The sequence below is a fragment of the Schistocerca piceifrons genome, chromosome 2 (genome assembly GCF_021461385.2).
Source record: "Schistocerca piceifrons isolate TAMUIC-IGC-003096 chromosome 2, iqSchPice1.1, whole genome shotgun sequence".
In the NCBI taxonomy this organism is placed as follows: domain Eukaryota; kingdom Metazoa; phylum Arthropoda; class Insecta; order Orthoptera; family Acrididae; genus Schistocerca; species Schistocerca piceifrons.
The window spans coordinates 845521304-845538197 of record NC_060139.1 but is presented as its reverse complement, the minus strand read 5'-3'; the positions used below and the strand labels follow the sequence as shown (position 1 = coordinate 845538197).

The 16894-nt window shown below is 43.1% G+C and overlaps 1 protein-coding gene across 3 annotated transcripts in view; it reads left to right on the top strand.

The window, feature by feature from the left end:
* LOC124777848 (suppressor of hairless protein) overlaps positions 1-16894 on the top strand; it is a 213019-nt gene that overhangs the window by 134845 nt on the left and 61280 nt on the right. Inside the window, exon 1 of one of the 3 annotated variants that reach the window (XM_047253386.1) lies at positions 4577-4770. The exons of the other annotated variants lie outside the window; for them this stretch is intronic. The gene's annotated coding sequence lies outside the window, so the exon portion shown is untranslated. Of the gene's footprint in view, positions 1-4576; positions 4771-16894 lie in introns of those variants that run through there. 3 annotated transcript variants of the gene reach the window in all.

Genomic DNA, 16894 nt, shown 5'->3' with positions numbered 1-16894 from the left:
ATCAGTGGACCGCTTTCTGTCTGTCAGAGAAATTAATAAATCTGCACGGACTAGGCATACTTCCTTAGGGAAAGAACCACAGGAACAGTCTTGTTAAATTTTGATAGTGTATTTCAACTTCAGGTCAGATGGGTGGTATCATTACCGGTTGCCACTTATTACAGGGTCACTATCAGATGATCTATTAAAAGGAAGGGTAAGTGGTATAGTAATGTACTAGATAACTAAATTACGAAACAAATGAACTTCTATACACGACCAAATGTTCCTATACACGTAACGTACAGTAATCCCCAGGCATCTTCAGTTGACGAGTGACTATGTAACGTGTTTAAGTACTCGTAGGCGTGTCTGTGTATACAAGTTAATTTGATTTGTGTCTTAGTTCCCTAGTATTTTTCTGTTCGCCTTTTCTTCCTGTTTAAATAGATCATGTGACGAAAACTTCATACGAAGGGCGTTTGAAAAGTCCGTGCAAAGTCCGAGAGATGGCACCACCAGCGCGTATCGAGGTCATGTTTAGTTAGTAGCATCTTTGGAAAGAACGCACACCAAGTTTCAGCCATATTGGTCTATTTATTTGTGTTTGGCATTCGTGTGAATCAAGGAAGTCGAGTGATTGTCAAAAAATGGACGAAAAAGAATTTCGTGTCGTGATTAAACATTAATTTATGAAAGGCAAAACGCCTCAGGAAACTAAAGAGAAGCTTGGTAAACATTACGGTGACTCTGCATCTTCGATTAGAACAATTTATAAGTGGTTTCAAAATTTTCGGAGAGGCCATATGGGCACAAGTGATGCTGAACGTTCTGGACGCCCTGTGGAGGTTACGACTCCAGATATCATTGATAAAATCCATGATATGGTGATGGATGACAGAAGAGTTAAGGTGCGTGAGGTTGCTAGTGCTGTGGGTGCCTCGAATGAACGGGTACATAATATTTTGCATAAACATTTGAACATGAGAAAGCTGTCCGCAAGATGGGTTCCGCGATCGCTCACGCTTGACCAAAAACGGAATTGTATGAAGAATTGCAAGGATGATTTGCAGCTGTTCAGGAAGAATCCGCCAGACTTCAAGCGTCGTTTCGTCACTGTGGGTGAAACATGGATACATTACTATACTCCTGAGACCAAACAACAATCTAAACAATGGGTTACCAAAGGAGAATCTACACCAAAAAAAGGCGAAGACCATTCCTTCGGCCGGAAAGGTTATGGCAACTGTCTTTCGGGATTCGCAAGGGATAATCCTCGTCGACTATCTGGAAAAGGGTAAAACTATTACTAGTGCATACTGTTCATCGTGACTGGACAGGCCGGTCGGAGTGGCCGTGCGGTTCTAGGCGCTACAGTCTGGAGCCGAGCGACCGTTCCGGTCGCAGGTTCGAATCCTGCCTCGGGCATGGATGTGTGTGATGTCCTTAGGTTAGTTAGCGGTCGCGCGGTTCCAGACTGAAGCGCCTAGAACCGCTCGGCCACACCGACCGGCGGGTTTTTCAAACGCCTCTCGTAATGGACGAAAAACGCGTAATGATACCAGTTGTAACCAAAGGCAGAAATCAATATGTAAATGTTCGTTTGTTCAAAATCTTATTCCCCCGAAAGTACTTCACCGATTCCTTTGAAATTTTGACATGAAGTTGAATTCGAAAACGCACGTGTTTCATATAACTGTTTTTTTTAATCTTCTTCTGCTTCGTTAGGAACCTTCAGGATCGCGTATGGCTTGTTTTGCATGTCTTCTTTCTTCCTATACCTCTTCATTCTCTCGCTTCTTCTGTTTCTTTCTTCTTTTGTTAAGACAACATTGATTTTGGTGTCCGGCCACCTGTGACCATCTGCCAACCCTTTATACTTCTCCCTATCCTGTACTACAGCCTGCAGATTCTTTTCTTTTATTCCTACAGCCTTCCAGTCATCTCTGACTTCCTTCGCCCAGTTGTTTCCCGTATGACAAGTTGGATTCCTTAACTTCTTAGTCAACCCCTCCTCGTCCATCCTCATAATGTGCCCAACAAAACGTTACCTCCTCTTCCGTATCTCGCTCGATATGAGTTCAATATTTTCATAGAGTTCCTGCCGTGTTCTGTCTATCCAGATATCCTCATGTTTTTGGTGCCCCATTCTGTCTCTCAAACTTTTCCGCTCCTCCAACTGTATACAAGCTCTCTTGCCGAGTGTGGTCGTTTCTGATGTATACAGAGCAGCATTTCTTACAGTTGGTTTGTAATGTCGCAGTTTGGCATTCTGTGACAGATTTTTCTTGCCATACGCTATTTTCAGCGCATACAGAAGCTTATGCAAAAGCTGTCCCCTGTCTACTGCGCTACTGTTGCGCTATATGCCACCGTTATCTGCGAAAGCCAGGCAGTCCATTGTTGCATTATGTTTGACCTTGTATCCTATTTGCATACCTTTTATCTTCATGTTACTATTTAATTGTCTCCATTGTCTCACTACTTCATCCAACACCAGATTAAATAAAATTGGTGACAGTCCATCCCCTCGCCGGACTCCTGTTTTCATTTCGAAGCTGTCTTACAACGTACTGCGATGCCTGATCCTGGCAGTAGTGTCGCTTAACGTTTGCTTCATTATTGCATGTGTTGTAGCATCCAGTCCTCTATCTTATAACACATCAAGCAGAGTACTTCCGTCAACTGAACCATAAGCCTTTTGGAAGTCCACAAATGTAACTATTGTCTTTTTTCCTTTCCTGTGTCTGTGTTCTATTATCCTTTTTATTCCAAATATCTGTTCTGTACAGTTCCTTCCTCCCTTTTTTAAAGCCACACTGATACTCTCCTATTGTCGGCCCCAGTTATTCTTCAACTCTGTTAAGCAAGTTTCTCGACATAACCTTGTACCCTGTTTTAGAGAGAGAGATGCCCCTGTAGTTATCGGGTACTTTCTTGTCCCCTTTCTTGTGTAGTGATATTATAGTGTAGTGGTATTATAATGGCTTCTGTCCACTCTATGGGTATTTTCTTATTTCTCCAGGTACCCATTATTATGTTGTACATACTTCTATTTCAGGCCCACCCCACTTGATCTCTTCAGCACAGATACCATCATTGCCTGATGCCTTGTTGTTTTTGAGGTTTTTAATTGCCTCTGCTACCTCTGCCCTGATGGGTGCATTGTCTAGGCTATCCTGACTTTCGTCCCTAGAGTGTGTCCACTTTACTGTCGGTGCTTCTGCATTCAGCAAATCCCTAAATACCTAGCCATTTCCTCACACAACTCTTTCTCTCTTTCATTGTGCCATCTTGTCCTATTACGAAGGGTTCTTTTGCCTCGAAGCCTTTAATTCTGCTCTTCATTTTCAGAAAAAGACTCGTGATTTGTGTTTCTTGAAGCTTGTGTTTACTTCAAGTTTCTCATTACATCTACTTCTCTTGGCATTTCTGATAGTTTTGCTAGCAATTTTTCACGCATTCGAAGAGTCTGTTCTTTATATATATATAAGGGAAACCTTGTTACCAAAAATCTCGAGAAGTCCTTGACCGATGTACTTTAAATTTCTAACCAGTACACTAGTGAAAATAGTGAAACGTTATTAGCAAACAGGAAAGTTGTTTCTATAGCGTGTCTTCATATGGTTAGATTACTGTTACCGAATCTGAATATGCGGTAACAGTAAACAAGGTTCGAGATTAGAGGGCAGTGTGGGGGGGATACAAATCGTGATGGTGATGGTCAGAGGGCGGGAAGCAGGAGAAAATGGAGAGAGAGAAAGAAAGAAAAGACGGCTAGGCAAGGGGAGGAGGAGAAGATGAACAGAGAGGGGGAGGAGGTGATGGACGAAAGGAAGGGGAAGAAGAAAGAGATGGATTAGGAAAGGAGTGAAGAAAATGACCAGAGACGGGGGAGAGGAGTAGATCAGGAAGTATATCGAAATCTCATACATATTGGAAACGTGTTCCTTTTGTTTCCTTTCTTTTCCATTTAACCAGGTGAGACACAGCAACGCGTGGCCGGGAACAGCTAGTATGTGATAAGATTTATCAATCATTTGCGAAAGCCAAGCAACACATAGGAATCATTGTAAAATCACCCATCTTGCTAATGTTTATTCCTTCTACTTATTTTACGCCAACGCTCTATACCTCGTGGAATTAGGCGTACGGTTCTCGTCGCGAGCACTCTCATCGACAGTTAGCGGCCTATGTGTGTGAAGTACGTCGAGCGGTGCTTCTAAGAAGCGATTTGTCCGAGCGCAGATATGATGATGATCTGGACGTGGACACTTCTGTTATCGCCGTCTCTTCCCACGGCGCTCCGTGCTAATTGCGCTGAATGTAAACGTCATGAGGAACAGAAGCCTGCTTTAAATTGCCGATGGGAGCGGGAGATAACGAGTGCGTGTCGGGAATGCAGCCCCGAGTCTGTCTTCCCATGGATCCCTTTTCGGGGGAGGGCGAAGGTTCCGCTCGGGGGAAATGCGAGCCGAGTGAGGCGTGCGGGCATTCCCCCCTCCCCCTGGCCTCGCGCCGTGTGACAGGTTGGCTGGGAAGCGCCAGTGGGGCCCGGGCACATGCGCAACAGCGTGGCGGCCCGTTCGCTCCCCGTGCTCACAGGGGCGGAACTGCCAGTCGCGTCCCGACCACAGTTGCAGGTGTCAGGTGGTCGCGCTCGTGTGAAACGCAACATGGTGACCGCGCTTCAGGAGTAGTCAGTCGCCCAGCGGACGCCGGACGCGGCAAGTCAGCTGTGCTCTCGGGGAGGAACGACGGCGCCGAGGCTCCGAGAGACCTGTACAATTCGTGAGTAAACGGTACCGCCATCTGCAGTAATTAAATAGTCTTGATTTGTGAAAGAAGGGGTGCGTTCAGAGTCTTAAGACTGCGATTTTGTGGATTTCTTCTTTACAATATAGTCAGGCAAAAACCATGTTTCTCGACACCATCTGCCTAGACCCGTACACTCTTTTCACGTCGACGCTTGATTCAATGGCAGCTGCGAAAGCTTTAGGAGTTTATTTTGACCACTGTACAGCTGATCCAGTAGCGGCACGACTGGAGGATGTGCGACCGCGAAGTGTTTCTTTCGTCGTTGGAAATGGACAAAAATCGCTAGAATCCATGTCAGTTGAGAAAGGAGCACGAGAAACTAATTCAAAGATGTATTCACCCAAAACCTCTTGCTTAGCGTTCGCCTGATTCGCTGGCGCATTGCCTGGATAATAGAGCTTAGGTGTAGCCTTTGCGACTGATTTTCTCGCATTGTTTCAAGGAGCTTGTTTTTCAAAATACTACCTCTCTCGTATCACCGTACTGTCCGTTGACGATCCTCCAAAACGTCCCCACGTTTTGGTTCATTGTTACACGACGTTCGGCCGCCTCAGAACTATCGCACCGATGAACGCACACTCCATCCATATATCACACCCCCACCACCGCACCCCTCTCTGTTGGCGTTTATTTGCAGTGGGTGCCACACCACTGTAGAGGAAAAAACGAGTGAGTTTCTCCTTTTACGAACAGTGATAAATATCATTTCTAGTTCCAAAACGCTTTTAATGTGACAAGTACATTGTTGTCTGTGTAACGCACACGCTAAGACTACCAGCACATATTTTAAGGCAAAGCGCAATTTTCTGTCTGCTCCCAGTCCTCAGAAAAAGAATCTGATGACTTGGAACTCGAATGCACCTTTCGCATTATTGCTAGTAGAATGGATTATTATTTGTTATGTTCTCTTCATTTTTTTCTATAGAATTGATTTAAAATCGTTCGCGTCTCCCGTTTTTCTGTACATGATCAACAATCGCAGACGTGGCTCCAGTAGTGTATAAATTGCTGCAACTCGTGCAAGGTAATGCCCGTAATAGAGAATGCCTGTCGAACAATTTCGGACACTACCATCACGTCGGGACAATCAAGACGAAAGCATAGAAGAGAGACGATTTACTCTCCCCAAGAAATTGTGGCTCGTGTTAGAAGGGTGTGCAAAAATCCTGCTTCCTCGAACCCATTTTTCACATAGACGTCGTGAGAATAGGGTGCAAGTAATAGACTTGAGTTGGAGCAGTGTGTTTCCGTCGCTCTATAAGCGAATGAATTTGAACAGAGTTGAGTGGTAACAAAATTGATCGTGTATTCATTTTTTTTCTTAATTAACAGATGCAGATTTGGCTCGTGGATGTGTACATACTGCCATCTTGTGCAAGATAATTGCCATAAACGAGAGAGAATCTGAAGGTACCCCATTAGTGCTGCATATTTCAAATTGCTCACCGTAGTACAAAGAAACAATACGAAATGCAAAGAACGCTTGAAATCATTTGCAGAGAAGGCTGCAATTCGTAGCGAGAAATTTAGAAAATGGCATCTCTGAGGGAACCTGAGTGTAAGACCCAAGTGCGACCTATTCTAGTGTACTGTTGCAGTGTTGGGCTGGCCAGCCGATCACGAGAGAGTTGAAGAAATTCAGTGACGCACTGCTATGGTCCCGTGGGTACAGTCCAAACGAAAGTATAACATATGCTTATTCATTTAAGGCGATTTGTTCTTCGCACAAAAGACTATCAGGTAAATGTAAATCTAGATTAAGTGTGGTATCTGTATGAAGTTTGGCCAACAGTGGACGCCGTTTGTGTACAAAGAAGAGCAGTGCGAATGTCCTTTTTTGCTTGTTTGACTCAGAAGCGGTTTTCAAGGCGGATCTAGGAATATCCTTGTGCACTCTGCATATTGCTCCCAAGGCATTAGTGGTTATGAAATTGTGTATTGTTATGTGCAGTATGGTGGCTGAGTCACTAGAAGTTGCTCGGTACATCAGACGCGTAAATTCGCAGTTGGCACCTACAGCTGATGCTGCTGTTTTTATTCACAATATTTTGACGAGAAAAAGTAAAAAAACTGCGCTGTTCGTTGGTTACTAAATTAAACGGACATGATGAGAACATTATCGGGTAGAGAAGTTAAGAACATAGTATCTCCATTAGCACCACATATTGTATGTATGTGTGTGTGTGTGTGTGTGTGTGTGTGTGTGTGTTGTACCGCCCTTCTAGTTGATGACTGCTTGCACAGTCACTGATGACAGTGGCATAACTTGAGGGTGGAACCATCTGCTGTCACTTGTCATTGTCATCTTAGAGAAGTTAGCAAAAAGGAAGCTAATTTGAGTAATTCTAGTAGTTATTAGAGTGTGGAACTGGTGTAATGGACATGGCAGTTGTCAGTACAGAAATACAAGTAACCTTAGCGTTCAGTGTACCATCAGTATGAGCTCGCGAGCGGATATTAAGATCTTTCTGTTGATTCTTAGCGAGCAAGATAACACAGTGGTATAGACACTGTACTCGCATTTCTGAAGACACCGTTATAAACTCCTGTCTGGTCATTCACATTTAGGGTTACCGTTTTTTTAAATCCTGCTAGGTAAATACCAACATGTCTTACGAAAAAGGACAGTGCCGATATCTTGCCGCAATCCGAGATTGCTGCGTCTCTAGCCGTCTCGTCATCGAAGCCACGTTGAACCCTAACCTTCATCCCTTTCCTCTTTGCTCTGAGTCCACAGCTCGTGGTCTAGTGGTTAGCGTTGTTGGCTCTGGGATCACGGGGTCCTGGGTTCAATTCCCGGCCGGGTTGGAGATTTTTCTCTCCCCGGGACTGGGTGTTTTGGTTGTGTCGTCCTCATCACTTCACCATCGTTCGTGAAAGTGGCGAGACTGGACTGTGTAAAAACGGGTAATTTATACGGGCGCTGAAAACCGCACAGGTGAGCGTCCCACAACCCAAACATGTTCATCATCTTTGCTCTGTAAAAAAATTTCTCAGGAATTGTTGCAGAGGATGATGAGTAGTCTTTCGGAGTTGTTCCACGTGCATTACTGGCCGAATTAGACAGAGAGAACGAAGCAGACAATAAAACTTAAAAAAAGTACTTTTGCAGACAGCTACACCTGGTAACGAAGTATCGGAAGAGTATTTTCTTCGATGCTGTGTCGAATAATGTTAGCAATTGCCCTTAGGAGCGGTAAACCTTTAAAAAGGTATCAAAATTTGAGTAACTGAAATGTGTTGGTTTAGGGGATGTAGAAACAAATACGAAAGTAATCTCCGCTGACGTAGGCAGCTGTTAAGAAGGAAAGACCGCTGGAATTGCAGTTCTGTAAGTTACGCAGCGTTTTACTGCCAAGAAAATTATCCTGGGGAGACAAGAAGTTTATCATACGCCTCATTCGATGAGGACGGCACACTTTGAGAGAAGAAACAAAAATTTTGATAAGGCCTAGTTCGACAGCCTTGGTAATTTTACTGAAAGTTGTCATTCCGCTTAGACTGTAGCAAAAATCTTTATTGTGTATTAGTTTACAAATTAGACCACAAAGAAAAGCAGGTATAATTACTTACGTGTGGCGGTTCCTACTTAACGACATGAAGTTTTCATGTATGGCAGCATGGATCGAACATTATAAAATGAACAACATACTTATGGTGATACAGATCTGCACATTCTTCCGATCACCACTTGAGAACACATATTACCACAAGTTAAAAAGTGACAAATACTTCACCCTATGCTCACGATAGACATATAAGACAAGTATCATGTAACCAGCAACCAAATGGCGGAAAAGTGACAAAGAAATCGCGTACAGCGAGCATACACTTGAGAGCGCAAAGGCGCTAGTCAGAGTCGATATCATACGTTCATGAACATGTACACGGAAAGGAACAGAAATTATGAAAAATCTATTAAATCTAATGGAGTTGACAAATAAGACTGACACTTGAATAAAAGTAAGTAAAATCTAATCACGAAAGTACATATGCATCTGTTATGTCAAACAACATTAAAGTTGCACGCCAGTCAAAAGAAATGTGAACATTCGTTAAAAGCAACTAATGACAAGCTCTGTTAAATACAACCCATCTGATAGCAGCGTTTGAGTCTTAAGATAAAAGTGACTATGTAGTTACAATAAAACGGTGACAAAAATAGTCATAACCTAAGTAAAAACTGCAGGTGACTGAAACTAGTGACTAATACACATATAAGGGCGCTCTCGCACAAATGTCGCGCGCCCTGAAATTACTCAGCGGTCTGATCTAATTTCAGACATTTGGCAGGAATCGTAATGGCACGGTTGAGCGCTGGCAAGTGACTGCATAAATCGGAGCGTCGTGTCTGGGGAAGACGGATGGCCGAGGCGCCCATTGCCGATAAACGCCGAGCGATTTCCTTCCCAGCCGGAGGTCCGGGTGAAGAGCACTGCTAATTGATAGCCTTGACATTTAGCTATTCGACGTCCCGATTTACCTACTCTGTTCTTTTCCCACAACTGCTTGTCATTGTTTCCAGTGCCGGCTAAATACAGTGGGGGGAGGGTAACTGGCTGATTCACGACTTCAGTGATGGTACGACTTCGCGCCGAGTCTGTTTACTTTGTAGCTTCCGCCACTTGTGCGTCTCCAGTATTTCAGCCATTGCCTTTCCCTTTCTAGTTTTCAATCACAGCTAAAAATCTGGGCAAAATTGGAAAACTCACAAAGACCTTTCCTTAAGACTGCATAAAAAATATTTTTTCGAAGAAAAAATTGACTGTTTCACGTCTGTAATTCCTGTGCTCGTCCACAACACTGATTCACATTCGCTAAAATACCACTCAGTCCCAGAATTTTCATCTGCCACAGCTTTTACCTCTGTCAGTGTTTGTTAATATGAAAAATGTAGAGTTCCGTCGTTGTTCGGAGACTGCATTAAATTGTTGGTCTCTCTGTAGCTGGCTAGGTGAATCGGCTCAAAGTTCGAAGGGAAGCAATGGCTTACCACCTCCAACACAACCATGCTCTGTGATGTTGAAACCTACCTTCAGGTTGATGTCAACCATACTTCCACTAAAATATGTTAAAGATTTCTTCTCGAACAATTTGTATGAACGTAGATTAGTTTATCATATAAATAAACTAAGATATATTTTGTGTAAGTGGTGCTCCAAAGCTTCCAAGTATTTGAAAAAAGAAATGACAGCAGAGAAGACGGAGTGCGCATGTTTATTCACGACCATTTACGATAATGCTATCATGTTCTGGCCAACCTAATAATACCGCACCTTGATTTCAAAAGTGTACTAATACTTAGTAATTGAATTTACCCAAAGAAGCTTGAAGTTACAACTTCTGTAATCAAGTCAAGCTAGGGCGAGCCTCTACAAATGCGAGTATATACAGGTTGAATCGGGAGGAAAGGTACATGCTTTGAGGGTTGACAGTATTAGTGATTCTGAACAAAAAATTTCAAATAGGCGTATGCCTTATTTCGAATGGTTTCCGAGATAGAACACATTTAATATCACTTTTGTACGTTTTTCTTGAATAACTTGAAAACCACACCCTCCATCGAAAACGTGTCGCAGTACAAAATTAGACTACATTAAATTTCCTGCCAAAAAGGTCATATTCATTTTTTTCTCTGGAACTAATGGTTTGTGCGAAGAGAACGCGAGAATGAAAAACTCGCTCGACGCGCATGCGCTGTAGCTTACGTGATTTTTGTAGACCAATTTGAGGAAGTTCTCCCACTTGATATACCACAAGTGTGCCGTATCAAACTGTTTGTCTCAACTTTCTTTACACTACTGTGGTACATTGTAAACAGTGACAACGTTTAATAGTACAGAAAATAAATAACAATGAATATTAAATGTGCGATTCTTAAGTTTCTCCTGGCGTATTTGATAATCAAAATATCCACGGGTGTACTGCCGGTCTACAGTGTCCAACGGGCACAATATTTCGGCGATCATACATGTCGCCATCATCAGGTGAACTGACGGAGCTCCTGTGAACGTGCTCACAGGAGCTCAGTCCGTCAGTTCACCTGATGATGGCGACATGTATGATCGCCGAAATATTGTGCCCGTCGGACACTGTAAACCGGCAGCACACCCGTGGATATTTTGATTAATATTAAATGTGTTCTATCTCGGAAACCGTTCGGAGTAGGGCATAAGTCCATGTGAAGCTTTTATTGAGTATCAGTAATCCTATCACCCCTCAAAGCATGTACCTTTCCTCCTGACTCACCCTGTATATGATAATGTTCCAGAATCAAGGTTTTGTGTTAACTGGTCGACCGGAAGATTGTAGTATTATCGAAACTAGTCGTGATCAGTCATATTGCAGCTTCTTGGCGGTCATGCCTTCTCTTTTCCAGTAAAGAAACTAAATTTTCCACGAATGGAAAGAAAAAGTATTACAGTGGTCTGAAATCGGGTGGGTAGAAGGGCGAAATAATATTTCCTAGCGTAATTTTACCGGGTATATAATGCCGTTGCTGCTTAAAAACTACCATAATTATCATGGTCTAGATTGATATTCGTAGTACAATCATTCTTCTTTGGCGGGTATTATAATGCACTTTTCACTGGCGTCTTATAATACTATGCTGTTCCTGCTAAACTTATTTTAATGCAGGAATAAAAATCTTGTCACCTCTTTGTCTTAAAAATGTGATGTCAAATCGGTTTTTGTTGATCTTAATTGTTGGCACTATTTACACGGTTTCGTAATAATGAACCCACAGTGCATCCACTAAATCATCTAAGCAGTTCTGCATTTTAGTGGAATTGTTTCGAAGCTTTTCTCGTTTACCTTTTCGAATGTTACATCCCCAGCTGGTCTTCGGTCATTATTATATTGTCAAATACATGTTCAAAAATTTCCGAACGTGAGACATCAAGACACCCTAGAAGTAATTCGTGGTTATAGGACTGCACTGAATTATTTAATTCATTATTGACAGTTTCTGTTGGTAGATGGTGATACGTGCAATTTTCAGCAGGAGGGATTCAAAATCTACTAATTGGCTCGTAATGGTTAAGGCTGTCGTTCCATGGATGTCCTGAAGTAGATTCCTTTTCCCAAGTTACAACCGAAGTAGTGCACCGCTGCTATTGCCCGGGTGGTCGACAGTGAACCAAATTAAACCTAAGTGAAATGAGTTGCCACCGGAACTCGAATCACTTAGCATATGCAAGACACGTGCTTTATAAGCGGAAAATTCCATCAGTGATCAGAAGTTGGCTTGTGATCCTGCGCTATTGTTTACAAATTTTCTTTGTGGCTTTGTGACAGTGTAGGGCATGCGGTTGCCAGGTGCCAGCAGCACTGTCAGCGTCTTGCAGCTACCTAGTACTGGAAGAAAAAAAATGCGCCTGATTGTACGTGATGATATTGCGTTTTCAGCCTGGTCAGGGCGGAAGTCATTAAATGCCCGAAGTTGTAAAATTTAAGACATGCCACTTAGAGAACAGGCTGTGATACCAGAGTAAACGTTTATAAAGTGTGCGGCCGTATACGATACGCAGCCATGCCTGCCAAATCCACTAAATAGGACTTCAAACGACGAACTGCGAACAGCACTGCACGAGTACATCATAGTTTCCGAAGTTTCGATGATGCAATGCATGTGCATTAAGTAACAGCCAATGGCTTTGAGAGGATTTATCGCAATGGTTTGTGCTCAAAAGCGTCACGTCCGGTGATCGTAAGGTAGCTGTACCTGAAAAAATTTTTCTTGATCACACCACAGCGAAATCTTTAGAATTGATATTAGAGTATCATTTTAACAAATGCCAATCAGAAATGAGAATTTATAGAACTGGATGTATTGTGTTATAATTTATGTAACATTTATATATAATTATGCATTATTTACGAAACAAAATATTTATCATCTTAGAGAGTACTGTAACATAATATCTGCTGATGACAAGGCGTGCTTTTGGCTAACTGTAAGCTGCGCCATTGACTTAAATTCCCGTCGGCGCGATCCCATCGCCGGTACCTGAACAGTCGGCAGCGATTTTTCCATAAGCTGATAAAAATAGAAAGTCTCAGCGTATATTTGTGCTAAATGGTTATTTATATTTGTGAGATCATGATGAACAAATAATAAAAAAAATGAACGAAGATTGTGTTGTGGGACCTATAGTCAAAGAGAATAATGTAAAACTAAAGGCTCTAGCTTAAGGAAGAACTGGATAAATTGACGAGATTGGACAGAGCACCATGGAAAGCAGCCAGGTGCTGAAGGTTCAAAGCACCCCACAGTTCAGACTAGAACAAATCGCATGCGACACCCCACGGTTAAAGCTGGAGTATTGCACTCGCCATCCCATAGCGAGGATGCGCCGACGCCATGCTCCTTCTCTAATGACGTAGTCCTTCTCGGGACGTAAGACCTTTATCTGCCTTGCACGCTACGACGGACATTCGGATTCAAATCCTCACCTAGACATTGTGACATAGGTTTCCCATGGTTCCCTAAATCACTTAACCGAGCGAGGTGCCACTCTGGCGAGACTCGTATTCGGAAGGACTGTTGTTCAAACGACGTCCGGCCATTCTGCTTTGCGTTTAACCTGATACTCTTAACTCGTTTAAGGCAGGTGTCGGAATGGTTCCCTTGAAAGATGGCGGTCGATTTCCTTTCCCTATACGTGTTTGTGCTGTTCCTATGTTAACCTCTTATTCGATCGTGTTTTAAACCCTAGTCTTCCTTTCTTCCTAAATAACCAATAAAAATGAATTGATGATTCCATTGAAAAGGATACGGCCGATTTCTATTCCTACCTTGTCTAGCCCTCCTTGTACGTTCCGAACTTGTTGAGACTCTAGTGAATCGGCCTCTCCTTCCTTCCACGTTAAAGATTCGTCCATTGTGCCGTGCAGGGTGCCTTAGGGAGCGATGTTCTCATATCACTTCTCACGACTACTCTGCCGTTCCTGTAGTTTGTATTGAAGGGAACCCGAGCAGAAAACCGAGCGAAGTGGCGCAACGGTTAGCACACACTGGACTTGTAGTCGGGAGAATGACGGTTCAAACTCGCATCCGGCCATCCTGATTTAGGTTTTCTCTGATTTCCCTAAATCGCTTCAGACAAACGCCGGGATGGTTCCTTTGAAACGGCACGGCCGAATTCCTTCCCTAATCAGATGGGACCGATTACCTCGATGTTTGCTCCACTCCTCCAAATAAATAAATAAACCAACCAACCAACCAACCAACCAACCAGAAAACACCTTTCACTGCCTGTTACGACTTTGTAACGACAATCGTGACAAGCCCATTATAGACGGATACGTCTTTGGTTTCGTGTCGGTAGGATGCCACGCACAGAAAGCCCACGATACGGCAGATACTGACAAAAGGTAGTAGTAGATGCGCTAAAAGTGAAAGACTCTTAACTCAGAGCATCACAGTGAGAACTTTGCTAAAATTAAAAATGTCATCGCCGTTACGAAGTAGCAGTCATTGTCTCGAACTACTAATTTTTAATATCGTATGTTTTTTTAACCATTATTTACATCGCAGAAATATACAGGGTGATTTTTTTTTTTCCCCCCCACCATGTATAAACTCTAGGGATTGATTGATGAGAGGATACGGAGCAAAAAAGGTCTAATGAACTTATGTCCGGAAATGAATGGTTTCCATGATAGACCCATTTATTTAGTCATGCTTTGTTATAGAGACTGCAGTCTAATATGCGCTGTGCCATGCAGCCACAGTTATATAGTATGCATGGTTTCCTCCTAGAGGATTGTACTGGTGCAAGTCTTTTTGCTTGGGGTCACTTCCGCGACTTGCGCGTCGATGGGATGAAATGATGATGTTGATGACAACACCCAGTCCCTGAGCGGAGAAAATTTCCGACCCAGCTGGGAATCGATCCTGGCTCCCTTTGCATGTCATTCCGTCGCGCTGACCACTCAGCTATAGAGGCGGCCCGCCAAGACAGGGTAAGCCAGACGACGGTGTGGAACGTTTTCCATGACATTTATTACTACCCTTACCACTTACAGTGTATACAGGGCTTACTAGCGACAGACTTTCCACATCGTGTGTAGTTTTGTCACTGGGTTCTTCACCAGGCAACCATGATTCCGGGACTTTTGTTACCCAGCCTATTCATAGATGAGGCCACCTCTCTACACGGAGTGGTACCTTCAGTTTCGTAACAGTCATCTGTGGGGTAGTATACAGAACTCCCACGGCATGGTGATAGCGAATCATCAGCATCGGTGCAGCCGGAATGTGTGAGCCGGGGATAATTGGCGATCGCATTTTGGGAGCATTCTTCCTTTCCCGTCGCCTAACAGGCCGGAACTATCGGCATTTCTTGCGACTGACTTTGCCTCCGGTGCTTTAAGAAGTGCCATTGTAGATTGGAAGGGTTGTGTGGGTGCTACATGGTGGTGCTCCAGCCCACTTCGCCAGTAACACTCGGATGCATCTCAATCGTGTCTTCCACGGTTGATGGATCAGACGGGGGAGTCCAGTTGCGTGGCTTGCTAGTTCACCGGATCACAACCCGTGCAATTTCTGGTTACGGGACCATCTGAAAAGTATCGTGTATGTAGAGCCCAATCCTGATGCGGAGACACTGGAGCAGCGTATTCATGCTGTTCGGGGGCAACCTGGCCGATGTGAACGTGTGAGGCAGAACATGCTACGGCTCGTATACGCATGCTTTGAGGCACATGGAAACAATTTTCAACTAGTACTTTAACTGTGGCTGCTTAGTATGGCACGTATTAGACGGCAGTCTCTGTAACAATGTATGATTGAATAAATGGTCTCTAATATGGACGCCATGCATTTCTGGGCATAAGTTCATTAGGCCTTTTTTGTTCCGTATTCTCTCATCGATAAATCCCAGTGGAAAAAATCACCCTGTATACCATCATGTTAATGTACATAGTGAGTTCTGAAAGCAAGTTATACGTAGAGTGAGTTGATGTTATGTCGTATAACATGACACATTCCATCATTTAATCCAAAATGGTGTTTGTCAAACTGTGGAATATAAAACGGCGTGTCATTGAAGTTTGGGATTCTTGCATCCCCACTCTGGGCTACTTCGTATTGTAGATGCATCCTACTCTCTAGAAACACTTAAATTTGTGTATATTTGTTCCTACACCCCTCACCATATATGATAACAGGGGGTGGATCTAAGAAAACTCACTGCACTGGGGAAGCGGGGTTAACTCGTAGAAAAGCACGAATATGTCAAGATGTTTTGATTTAAACGTCTTTGAAGCTGCCAGATTCTTAGAAAAGCTAGTTCCGTTCTTTTACATCCCTAGCTCTGCCCGCGACATATTCGCCTTTCTTGTGCTACGATAAGAGCGTTTTTCACTTTGACTCCCAACTTTTGCTCTATCATAATTTGACATTAGCATGGAAACCTATGTAAATTTTTGTGTAGATTTTTGTTGAGTTGGGCGACTGCTTGGTAGGTAGAAATTTTTTTATTGTCTTCCGAACCTAAGCCATATATCGTGGCGACGGATAAAGCTTTCACAAAACGATAGAATAGTAATTCATTACATATCTTTGTGTACCTTTTTACAAAATTTGAACGGAATCGCACAAGTCTGAAACATAGATATGGCGCACGTCGAAACCCCGACAAAAAACTCCTTTTTTTTTGTACGTAGTATCCAAACAAAGCAAGATTTTTCAAACGGTTAAAACATGCGTTAGACCAAGATTGGATACACTGGTGAACCAAATTTGAACTATCAGTCTCGATCCAGTCCGAAGTTATTTAAGGATGACTGTTTTCGTATGTAAAATCCATACGGTGCACATAAAAATGGTGTCATTAGCTGAGCATTAATTCCAACTAAAATCTTTTGAAAAAAGAATTAATCGATTCACAACTGGCTACACCAAAAACTTTTTACCCTATGTTCCTACCTCAAGTAGGAAGCGAGTAACAAAACACTTCCCCCCGCCCCAGCAAACCGCGTTGCTGTGCGCAGCCTTTTCAGATTAATTTGTGGCAGCGCCTCCGCATCACAGTGCGCAATAAAATGGCTTGGGGCAATACGATTCTAGTGCCAAACGTCGAAATGGACA